This window comes from Euprymna scolopes, chromosome 3 (genome assembly GCF_053919585.1).
Source record: "Euprymna scolopes isolate OS-2025 chromosome 3, ASM5391958v1, whole genome shotgun sequence".
Lineage (NCBI taxonomy): Eukaryota > Metazoa > Mollusca > Cephalopoda > Sepiida > Sepiolidae > Euprymna > Euprymna scolopes.
In genome coordinates this window covers 1,205,152-1,217,093 of record NC_136484.1, presented here as the reverse complement: position 1 = coordinate 1,217,093, position 11,942 = coordinate 1,205,152, and positions in this window count along the sequence as shown.

The window sequence follows — 11,942 nt, the reverse complement described above, 5'->3', positions numbered from 1 at the left end:
TCAGATTGACGGCTCCTTTCAAGTTAAAAAGTAGAGAGATGGAATAATACGTCTTTTCTCCACTGATGTTCGTACGAAAGAAGGCGTTTAAAGAGACTCTTTAGTCCCGTTTAATAAATAGGTTGCCGTGATTGGTTGGCACCTTTGACCAATGAGATATTTATTTAAATTGTAAGGAAAGGGAAATAAGATGAAAAGGGAGGTAACTCTAGTTTTTATATTTATTCATTCTAAAAGTGCAAACAATTATTAATAGAATTTAAACTTTCATAAACTTTAAACGGCATAAATGTTAATTACATTCATTAATTATACTGAGAATTTATTAATTGAAAAAAAACAGTTAACACTATTAATATCTATACAGAATTCAAAGTGGAAAGGAAACAATTTATAATTATTGAAACAATAAACACTTTAAAAAAAGACAAACTTACGTTTTAATTAATCGGAATGTTTACGTAAAATTTAAAGTCGACTTTACACAATTTGAAACGTATCTGAAAATGACATCGGGTAGTTAGAGGGAAAAGGTAGGAGACAGAGGTGGAGGGGACAAAATGGGCAGGTTTACTTTTCAAGAATGGGCATCCGTAGTTACCGATATAGAACGTTTGTATAAAATTTTTCATTTTTTAATTTAATTATTTTTGTCTGTTTTTAATTAATTTTTTGTTTAATTATTGTTCAATATTATATAAAAAATATGTTACGCCGAAAGTTTCACATTCTTGCAAGCAAGGAAATTATTAAAAGCTTGCATATAAAAATTATGCGAAACCTGTAATTTCAAAAAAAGTAGAAAGATTTTTTGCAATTATAATTTTTTGACATGAAAATATTAAATAAATAATGCTTAATTCAATGGTAATATCGGTAGTTCGAGAAATTCATTTTTCTTCGAGTTATATAGAATTCATTAACACGGACTTTAGGGGCTTTTTCATAATGTTCCTGTAAAAATTATTTTTTTATTTTTATTGCTACAAATTTCGATGCTTTATTTATTTAAAAAAAGCAAAAATAAATTCTTGCGTTTTTTATTTACTACTTAAAACCATAACTTTAGTAAAGGTATTTTTTGTTTAAAGAAAATAATACATTTTCACTAAGATTTAAATAAAACTAATTAGTTTATTATATTTTGTGATCATTATTTGATAAACACTGAAAATTTTATTAAAATTGATTAATTTGCTGAATTTTGGTGAATTTTTAAGTTAAGGGAGGGGGTCAAAACGTTTATACACATACGCCTCTCAAAAAAAAAAAATAAATAAAGTACAAAAAATATCAAAATATGTTTATTTTTACTATTAAATGAGGTGAAAACTATTTTTTTCATTTTATGAAAAATATTTCATATACTAACTATTAAATGAGGTCAAAACTATTTTTTATGAGATATATTTCTTGTAACTTCAGATATCCGCCATGTATTCATGCGCCTTGTGAAACGTCACGTGACTACGGCCTCAATTGTCATACATTTAATCTAATAAAAATCGTTGAAACAATAATAAAAATGAATTTCTTTCGAGTTTTATTTCAACCTTAGGATCTAATAATGTGTTTTATATAAAAATAGTTTTTATAATTTTTTTTTTTCTGTCAAATAATTTACGCCGCTAAACTACACATTTGCCATTTAATTAATGTTATAAAACTTCATTACATAAAATAAAGTAATTTAAAAGATCATTTTTTTTTTTCCTTACAATTTGTAGTAAAACAGTTTCCCCGCTTCGAAAAATGAGTTAAGATTCCAAATTGCCATTTTTTTTATGTAACAATTTAAGTTATTTTTCATTAAAGGAAACTGCTACAACGTTTTATCTTTTACATAAAACAACATTGCTAATATTCTTGGGAATATTTGTCCAGTATCTCAGATTTTAAACAACCTTAAATCATTTATAAGCCACCGCACTTGCACTTCTTAAATAAATATTACAATTTCTCTGCAATAAGCATCGCATTTTTAAATAGTCGCATCTTTTTTCTTACAAGTTGTGTTACCTTAATAAAAAGTAGTCGAAAATGTAGTTGGAAAAGTAACATTTCTTATAACAATAAAGTCATTGAGTGTTTTCGTTTTAATAAAAATTAGAATATAGGGACAAAAATGGATGGTCACATTCAATGCTGCCAAGACTAAACTGGTTTTCTTCAATAATTAAAAGAAACCTTCTCTGCCACCAATAGTAATGGCCAGTGACTCTTTATCTGAGAGTACATCTTTCAAACTCCTTGGCCTAACGTTCACAGGAACCATGAGTTGGAACAATTATATTGAAAGCATTGCCAGGGCTGCTGCGAAGAAGGTAGGCTCTCTCTACCGTGGTAGAAAACTACTAACACCCGAAAGTACCCTGTACCTCTATAAGGTCACCATTTGCCCATGTATGGAGTATTGCTGTCACATTTGGGCTTGTGCATCTGCTACTAGTCTCTCACTCCTAGACAAGGTTAAAAAGAGAGTCGCCAATCTGATAGGCCCTGAACTGGCATCTAAGATCCAGCTTCTGTCCCATCGACGAAATGTTGCATCCCTCTGCCTGTTCTACAAGTATTTTAATGGTGAATGCTCTGGCAAATTGCAGACACTTGTGCCCCCACGACATAGATACCCTCGACAAACCAGATAGGCAGCTAAATCCCACCCCCACACAGTAGAGATCCCTAGATGTAAAAGATCTTTCTACTCCAGTAGTTTCTTCCCCAGAACCGCTAGACTCTGGAATTCCATTCAAGGTCTCTGCTTCCCCAACTGTACTGACATGCAGAAGTTCAAGTGTAACGTGAACTGACATCTTGCTGCCCAAATCCCTACATAGTACTCCAGTAGTTGTTGCCCCTGAGAGTAGCCTCCTACACCAAAGTGGCAATGTGCCTTGTTTGGGGTGAAAATGTAATGAAATAGAAATATATATTGTCAAAAAATGTAGTTGAAAAATAAACAATTTATCTACCTTAATTCTCATATAAAAAACTGAACTAATCTCATAGTAAAATGAAATTGGTTACTTTTTCTTTGAGTTCCAAATAGAAAATTTGCTGTTTTCTTCTTTAAATTATTAAAAAATGTAATATCTGAAGATTGAAAAAAATAAAAAATAACATTAATAATACGATTTAAACGTGACATTTAAAAAAAAACAATCCTAGGAAAAGGAATATTGGACATGTGCCTAAATTAGAATTTTGATTATATGTTATAATTTAAAAAAAAAAAAAACCAAGAGAAGAAATAAATTCTTGTCAGCAATCGAACATTCTTAGTTCCGACCCATTCAAGCGGTTCTCTCGAACTTCCCCCGCCATCTTTACTCCCAGCCTTATATCATCTCATTCCAGTGTGTAGTCTCATCGAAGTGCAAGTTACATCAAACTACATGCGTACCAACATTTATATCAACTTTCATTTTCTTTGTAAAGTAAAAGAAAAATTAAAGTACATTTAGTTTGTTAAGTAAAAGAAAATGGAACCGATAAGACGGTTATTAATACCAAGAGTATGGACGAAGATAGCAGAGTTATGAAGTTGTGTCAGGAGAAAACAGAATCTATGCATGTCCACGTGTTTAAGTCAGAGTCCAGCAGTTGGCACGATGAATTACATATCTCCCTATTGAAGTTGAGCCCAAGGCTAAAGGCCCAGGGGAGGGGATTCTATTGCTCCCCAACAGAAAAGGTGGGGTTCATCCGAGACACATGGCGTTGTCATTGTTAACATGTCTGGATCGAGGAAAGAGAAAGTAGTCGTATATTAATTCTTTTGATTAACTCTGTCATGTGCTCAGCTTTGATTGGGCAAGCCAGAAAGGAAGTTGAATGTTTGAACTAATCAGCACTGTGCTTATAAACTAAAGACAGATTCAAACTCATAAGTCCAATGATGTTGCTGCTGTTGGTGTGGTTTTCTGTAATCATGGCTTCTACAAATGTAATATAGAATCATTTATTTTGTGTGAAAATTTTCATTGGGATGTAATAAGTCTAAAATTCTTTCAAATGTTATTTAAAAAAAAAGGGGGAAATCTTACTTTTTATTCAAGGAGAATTGAATATGAAAAACAAAATGAGAACAAAACAAGATAAATATAAGATGATTTTTTCCTCTGTTCCAAACAGAAAATTAACTCGGTTTTCTGGTATTTATTTAATGCAGTTTCTGTCGCATGTATTTACTTCCTTGAAAAACATAACAGAATTTAAGTTTGGGATTTTGTTTTGTGGTTAAAAGTAAAGAATCTTACCTCATGCATCGTGTGGCTCGTGTTAGGAAAGAAAAAAAGGAGAAAATAAAAATGCCCCCCACTGGTATTTATGGACTGAAAATCATGTGATGTGACGAGAAGGGGGGGAGGGGGTATGCAAATGAGATGTGGTTGGGTCTCTCTATAAAAGAGCTGTCTTCTTTATTTTGGGCGTCAGTGTGGAAACTGCAGAGAGAAGAGAACAGTTGGATTTGAGTTTGAGACTTTTGATCTGAGGTTGAGTTCAAATTTAACGTCAAGCTATTTCAGCACCGTGACAAAAATGGGTGACCGAGTAAGATTGAGCAGCGATATCCTGAGGCCATTTACTGGAGAAGGTGACGTGGTTGCATGGCTTAACAAGCTGAAGTTAGTGGCAAGGCTGCAGAAGATCGAGGATGTAGCCACCTTAATACCAATGTATTTGGAAGGAAGTGCTCTAGCGGTCTATCTAGAAATGGGAGAGACGGATCAGGCCATAGCTGAGAGCATTGAAAACCGGTTAAAGATCGCATTTTCCGAGAGCGTGTTTGAGGCTTACAACAAGCTCAAAAAAGTCACCTGGACTGGCGAGTCTGTGGACGTGTACGTAGCAGAGATAAGGCGACTAGCAGGACTGGCTGGATATGGCGGACGCAGCCTTGAGAAGACTGTAAAGCTGGCGCTTGTAACTGGTTTCCCTGATCGCATCTCCATGGAACTGCAACGACTTACTGATATTGAAACCATGGAGGTGGAGGAGATTCTAAGGCATGCTAGAGTTTTGGCGAAACAGCCCGGTGAGCTGGGGGCAGTCGCGGCTGCTGTGGCAATCAGAAAGGAGCGACCAGTAATGAAGCAAAGCCGTGGATTTATCGGTAAATGCTTTCGATGTCAAGGATCACACTTGATGAGAGACTGTAGGGAGCCACAGCCAGACATTATCTGTTTTCAGTGTGGCCAAGTAGGGCACATTAGCAGGAATTGCCCTTCGCTTCCGGGAAACGAGTAAAGGGGTGCTATTGCACCAGTAGTCACCCCTTTTATACTGAACAGGCATATGAGAGTTTGTTGCCACAGTTAGTGATCACAATCAATGGAAAGAGGGCTAGAGCTCTTGTTGATACTGGATGTACAACAACACTCATTACTACGAGCGTCGCCAACTCTTGGAATGGAACCAGCAACGTTAGAGCGGTGGATGGCAGAGAAGTGGAATGCTGTGGAGAGGCCGATGCGGAGATTGTAATAAGGAATATCCCATTGCGACTAAGAGTGATCGTGCTGGATAGACTGATTGCAGGAATTGATGTGGTGCTGAGCCTGGACGCAATAGACCGACTGGGAGGAGCTACTATTGCTAAAGACCAGGTGAAATTTGGCAATCAGAGTGCACTGGGAATAACAGGAAGTGTAACCAGGGGTGATACCAACCAACCGTCGAAACCCCGACCATGTCTGATTGAGGATGATGACTTTCAATCCTGCTCTGATGGCGAAAAATGGATGGTAGAATGGCGATGGACCACGGAGCCACCTGTATTGACGAATCGGGTCAGCTGCTACAAAAACACACTAAAAGGAGCTGCAGAGCCGCAGTTTGAAAAAGAAGTTGAGAGATGGATAGATGAAGGAATATTAATGCCGTGGTCAGGGAAAGTTGAAGGAATTTTACCACTCATGGCTGTGGTCCAACCTATTAAGAAGAAAGCTAGGCCAGTGTTGGATTTCCGTGAGCTGAGCAAGTTTGTCGCTTGTCACACAAAGGACGGAATTGATGTGTGTGAAGAAGTCGTAAGGAAATGGATGAGGGTGAAGCAGGCAACTAAAATTGTGGACCTGAAGTCAGCCTACCTCCAACTTCATGTGGATAAGAAATTGTGAAAATATCAATTGGTAGAGTACAAAGGTCAAGTTTATTGTCTGACCAGATTAGGATTTGGTCTGAACTCCGCACTAAAGATAATGACGGCAGTTCTTAAGACAACGACTTACTGATATTACTGGCCAAAGACGATGCAGTGAAGAGAGGCAAGTGTCATATTATGAGTTATGTCCCCTTCGGTCAACTCTTTAATATGAAACAATACAAGAGTTGCGTCCCTTGTGGTTAGTAAAAATAAAATACATGGACTTGCTCCATGGTTTATCACGCTTAAATGTATCTTGTCTTCTGGTGTCTTTTTTTAATAAGGTTCATCCCGTATCATATAATGAAACAAACATAATCGGACATGGTAGCAGCTACGGGGATTTTCTTAAAAAAAAAAAAAAAAAAAAGAAATCCATCCACAAATAGAATGAACGCAAAAGAAAACATCAGTCTTCGTGTTGCGCATAAACGCACGTGGTGACGACGACAAGCGCCATCTTAAAAAAAAAATCGATGCACAAAGTAAGTTCGCCAATTTCATTCAGTCATGTCATTGTTTTGTTTTCTTTGTTTTTTTTTATTTAAAAAAAAGGGGTATTAGTATAATGATAATATTAAAAAGACAATAATTAAATTAAAGTAAAATGAGTTCTAATGCAAGCGAACCCGTTATGCACTGGGGGTCTGAGAATCTATTTGAATCGTTCAGATTCTTCAAGCAATGGTGCACATTATATTTCTCAGTAAAAAAAAATTCCCGTAGAGAAGCAGATCAACCACATTCTACTGCTGTCTGGTGAGGAAGGATTACAGCGAACGCCTGGACATTTGACAATGATGCTGACCGGACGAACCAATTTGGCGTAAATTTGAGGAGCGTCTAGAGCCCCAAACCAATTTTCGTATTGCACGTTTCTATCTGCGTGAATATAAACAGAAGAATACGGAAAGCATCGACGACTTCATGGCGAGATGTAAACTACAGGCAAAAAAATGCAGGTTTAGAGATAACCAAGAGACGGAAGAACGTCTCATTGAACAAATGATTACCGGCACCAGACACCCAGAGTTACAAAAATTTCTACTTTCGAAAGGCATGGAGCTTACACTCTAAGAGGCCTTAAATAGTGGTAGACCGTACGAAGCGTCCCTTAACCACATGCGACAAATGGCTGAAATTCGAGGCGATTGTCAGGAAATTAGTGCAATAAAAACAAGCCAGTGTCGACGTTGTGGAAATAAACATGAAAAAGAAAAATATTCAGCCTGGGGCACCACATGCTCAGCGTGTGGCAAAAAGAACCACTGGGCGAAAGTCTGCGCTAACAAAAAGGAGAGCACAAGAAAATACAGCCAAACAAAAACAACGAACAGCCAAAAGCAGCTGCAAGAAAACAGATACAGAAAGCGGAACAGTAAAATCTGCTCAGTAAAATCTGAGCCCAAGGAGATGTATAGAGAATTTGAGCAGTTAAACTTTAATGCGATTCATCAGCCAAAAGACGAGTGTACTGAAATAATAACTGAACTTAAAATAAAGCTTCCCAATAGACCAGGCACTCATATACTCAAAGCAAAGGTGGACACAGGTGCAGAAGGGAATACGCTTCCTCTACGAACTTTTCGAAACATGTTTCCCAACAGAGTTGATGACTTAGGACAACCCATTCCAGGCTCCACAAAGAAAGAGCACACGATTCTGGCAGCATACAACGGCTCAAACATAATACAGCATGGATCGATCTGCATACAATGCGAACACAAAGACAAGTGGAAAACTTTAAAATTCTTTGTTGTCACAACAGAAGGGCCTACAATCATAGGATTACCTTCTCTCAGAGACTTGGAGCTGATAAGTCTCCACTGCACCATTCAACAAAAGAAAGATCCGATTAACTCCGTCAGCGAATTAAAAAATGCATATGCAAGTCAGTTCGATCGCATAGGACATTTTAAAAGTGACTACCACATCGTCCTAAAATCTGATCATCCTCCAGTAATACATGCACCGAGGAAATGCCCTATCATTCTTAGAGAAGAAATAGAAGGCATCATCAGAAAGGTCACCGAACCGACTGAATAGGTCAGCAGCATAGTATATGTTCGAAAGAAGAATGGACAACTTTGCTTATGTCTTGACCCAAAGGATCTGAACCGGGCAATAATGAGATGTCATTAGAAGACTCCCACCATGGAAGAGCTAGCACCTCCAAGCTAGATGCCAAAAACGGATATTGGTCCATACCTCTTGACGCAGAATCCCAATTACTAACGACCTTCAACTCATCGTTTGGGAGATACTGTTTCCAAAGAATGCCCTTTGCTCTGGTAATGTCACAGGATCTATTTATGCAGAGAATAGACATGATACTGGAAAAATGCCCTGGTACAATTGGACTAATAGATGATGTTATCGTCTTCAGAAAGACTAAGGAGGAGCACGACAGCAACCTCCACTAGCTTATGGAAGTAGCACAAACGGAAGGATTGTTTAATGGTGATAAATGTGAGATAGATCAAAAGCAGATAAGTTTTTTGGGGGCTATCTATGACAAGAACGGCATTAAACCAGATCCTAGTAAGGTAGAAGCTATAAAGCAGCTTCCCAGCCCTACCAACGTCAAAGAATTGAAAAAAGTGTTGGGAATCATCACTTACTAGTCACCATTCATTCCGCGCCTATCAGACTTAACTGCACCCATGAGAGATCTGTTAAAAAAAGAAGCAGAGTACCAGTGGACTGCCAGTCACCAGAAGGCTATGCAGAAAATAAAGGATGAGATCTGCAAAGAAATGTCTCTCGCTTACTTCGATCCAATGAAAGAGACAAGCCTACAGGTAGACGCCTCAAACAAGGGTCTAGGTGCAGTACTCTTGCAAGAAGGAAAGCCCATTGCATTTGCATCAAAAGCTCTAACAGCAACAGAACAAAGGTATGCAAACATAGAGAGAGCTTTTAGCTGTAGTTTTTGGCTGTGAGCGCTTCAAAACATACCTATATGGAAGCAATTTCCAAGTAGAAAGCCATCACAAGCCGTTGGAAATGATCAGCTTAAAAAATCTAATTGCTGCTCCACCTCGTTTGCAACGCATGCTGCTGCGCCTACAAGGATATGACATGACCATCATGTATCGCCCAGGTAAGGAAATTACCCTGGCGGATGGATTCTCCCGACTATCCAACAGAAGGAGTAACGAGGAGATCGACCTTAATATCCGAGTTGACTTTGTCCAATTTCTGCTAAAAAAGTAACACAGATAAAGCTAGCAACGAAAGCCGACCCTATACTCTGTGAACTTAAGGAAACCATCCTGCACGGCTGGCCCAATACATCCAGGGAAATAAGCAAAAACTTGCAGCAATATTGATCGTATCGGGATGAGCTGGCCATCGAAAATGGAATTTTGATGAAGAGTAATCGGATAATTATACCCAAAGTGATGCAGCAGGAAATCCTACAAAAAATCCATTATGGTCATCAGGGTATGGAAAAATGCAAACTGCGGGAAAAAAGTTGTGTCTTTTGGCACAACATTAATAAAGATATAGACAGCATCACACAACAATATACCATATGTCAACAGCACCAAAAAGTCCAGAGTGCAGAACCTCTGATGCCACATGAGATTCCGGTAAGGCCCTGGCAAGTAGTGGCGACTGACCTGTTCCACAGTGAAGGTCACAATTACCTGCTGATGGTGAACTAGTTTCCCTTTGTGAGGAAATTACAGGAATTTTCCAGTCAGGAAGTAGTCAAACTAATAAAGCAGATATTCGGTGAACAAGGGATCCCAGAAAGAGTCATCAGTGACAATGGTCCTCACTATAGCTCCAGTCTTTTTAAACAATTTGCAAGCGAATGGGGATTTGAACACGTCACATCATCCTCTAGATACCCCCAATCAAACGGTCTGGCCAAGCGCTATATACAAGCCATAAAATCAGCGATGCAAAAGGCTGCCTCAAGTAGTCGTGATGTAGACATGGTATTGCTGTGTTTACGGTCAACCCCAATCGACCATGCAATTCCGTCATCGGGTGAATTGCTATGGAACCGAAAGCTGATGGGAAACTTACCAGTGAAGTGCCCCAACAATTCGACCCAAAAAGAAAAAACAGCAACTCGCCTCTATCAAAGGCAATCCTACCAAAAGTCTCACTATGACCAACACACCCGAGACTTACCAGAGATACAGGAAGAACAACACGTCCGCGTATATGATCCAGACTCCAGCAAATGGTCTCCAGCAGTTGTCACACAGAGATGTGTCAAACCAAGATCATATGCGGTGCAGACTCCATCGGGGAAGTCACTTCACAGGAACCACAGACATCTGAGAACAGATAAGTCTGCAACAAGGCTGAACTCCAAAACGTATGCAGCCACACTCATGATGACCCCAGAATTGAATGATTTGTCAACGGATTGTATACCCATGGAGCATACCAGCCCCAACACAACCAATGACAGACCCGGTACAAATACACCCCACAAAACACTGAACACTCATCCTGGAACTCAGAAAGTATCCAGATCCGGTCGTATAATAAGACCCCCCAAAAAATTTTCTTATGATGAGAACAGCCTTTAGTTGGACGCTCACACTATCGTACTAGTGTCAAGGTTCGTTCGTTATGTAATTTTTATTGTTTTTGTTTTATTTTTCTTTGGAAAAGAGGGATGTCATATTATGAATTATGTCCCCTTTGGTCAACTCTTTAATATAAAACAATACAAGTGTTGCGTCCCTTGTGGTTAGTAAAAATAAAATACATGGACTTGCTTCATGGCTTATCACGCTTAAATGTATCTTGTCTTCTGGTGTCTTTTTTAATAAGGTTCATCCCGTATCATCATATAATGAAACAAACATAATCACACAGGCACCTGCTCTTACATAGTGAACACAACAGAGGTGACTGTGGAAAGGGTGAGAGAGCATATCAAAGCAGATGGACTGACGACAAAACCGCCTGAGTCACTGGAAAATGGAATGGCTTTGGAATTTCGACTACAGAACAATAAGGCAGGAAAATTGCTGTTTAGGCGAGGAAATGAGATCCCTGAAGCCAAGGTTGACCTAGCCAAGAGAGAGTTTTTCTCTATATGTGGAAAGCTGGTTGGCCACTACTCAATAGCTGGATTGCTGCGAACTGCGTGCAGTTTTATTAAAAGGCAGACTGGGACAGACAGTTGGGAAGATGCAGTTGATCAAAAAGTGCTTCTCATGATACAAGAAGTCATTGCAGAAGTGAAAAAAATGGACCCTGTGAGAGGAGAATGGCATGTAAAGGAGGGTCATGAAGGGGTGATATGGACTGATGCTAGCAGTGTAGCATTAGGGTATTATTGGAAATAGAAGTGGCTGTTGAAGATGCTGCTTAGCTACGCAAAAGGATGATAGCGCCCATATCAATGTTGCGGAACTCGATGCTGTGATGAAAGGCATCAATCTAGCTCTAAAATGGGGCTACGGATAGTGAACGTTAAAACAGACTCTGCAACAGTGGTGTCATGGATTAAATCGGAGCTGTCTGGTGATAAGCGGATCAAAACAAAAGGAGCAGCAGAGATGCTTATCAAGCGTAGACTTGGAGCGCTGGGAGACTTGGTTCAAGAATTCGAACTAAAGGTAACTATTACCTTAGTTCCGTCACAAAAAAATAAAGCAGATGGGCTGACAAGAGTCAAGAAAGCCTGGCTACACAAGGAAAGAGACGGGGCTCCAGCATGTTGTGCAGTAGAGAATTTAAAAGACCTGCATAACCTGCACCATTTTGGAAAGGAACGGACCCTTTACCTGGCAAGAAAAGTAAACCCGCACGTCAC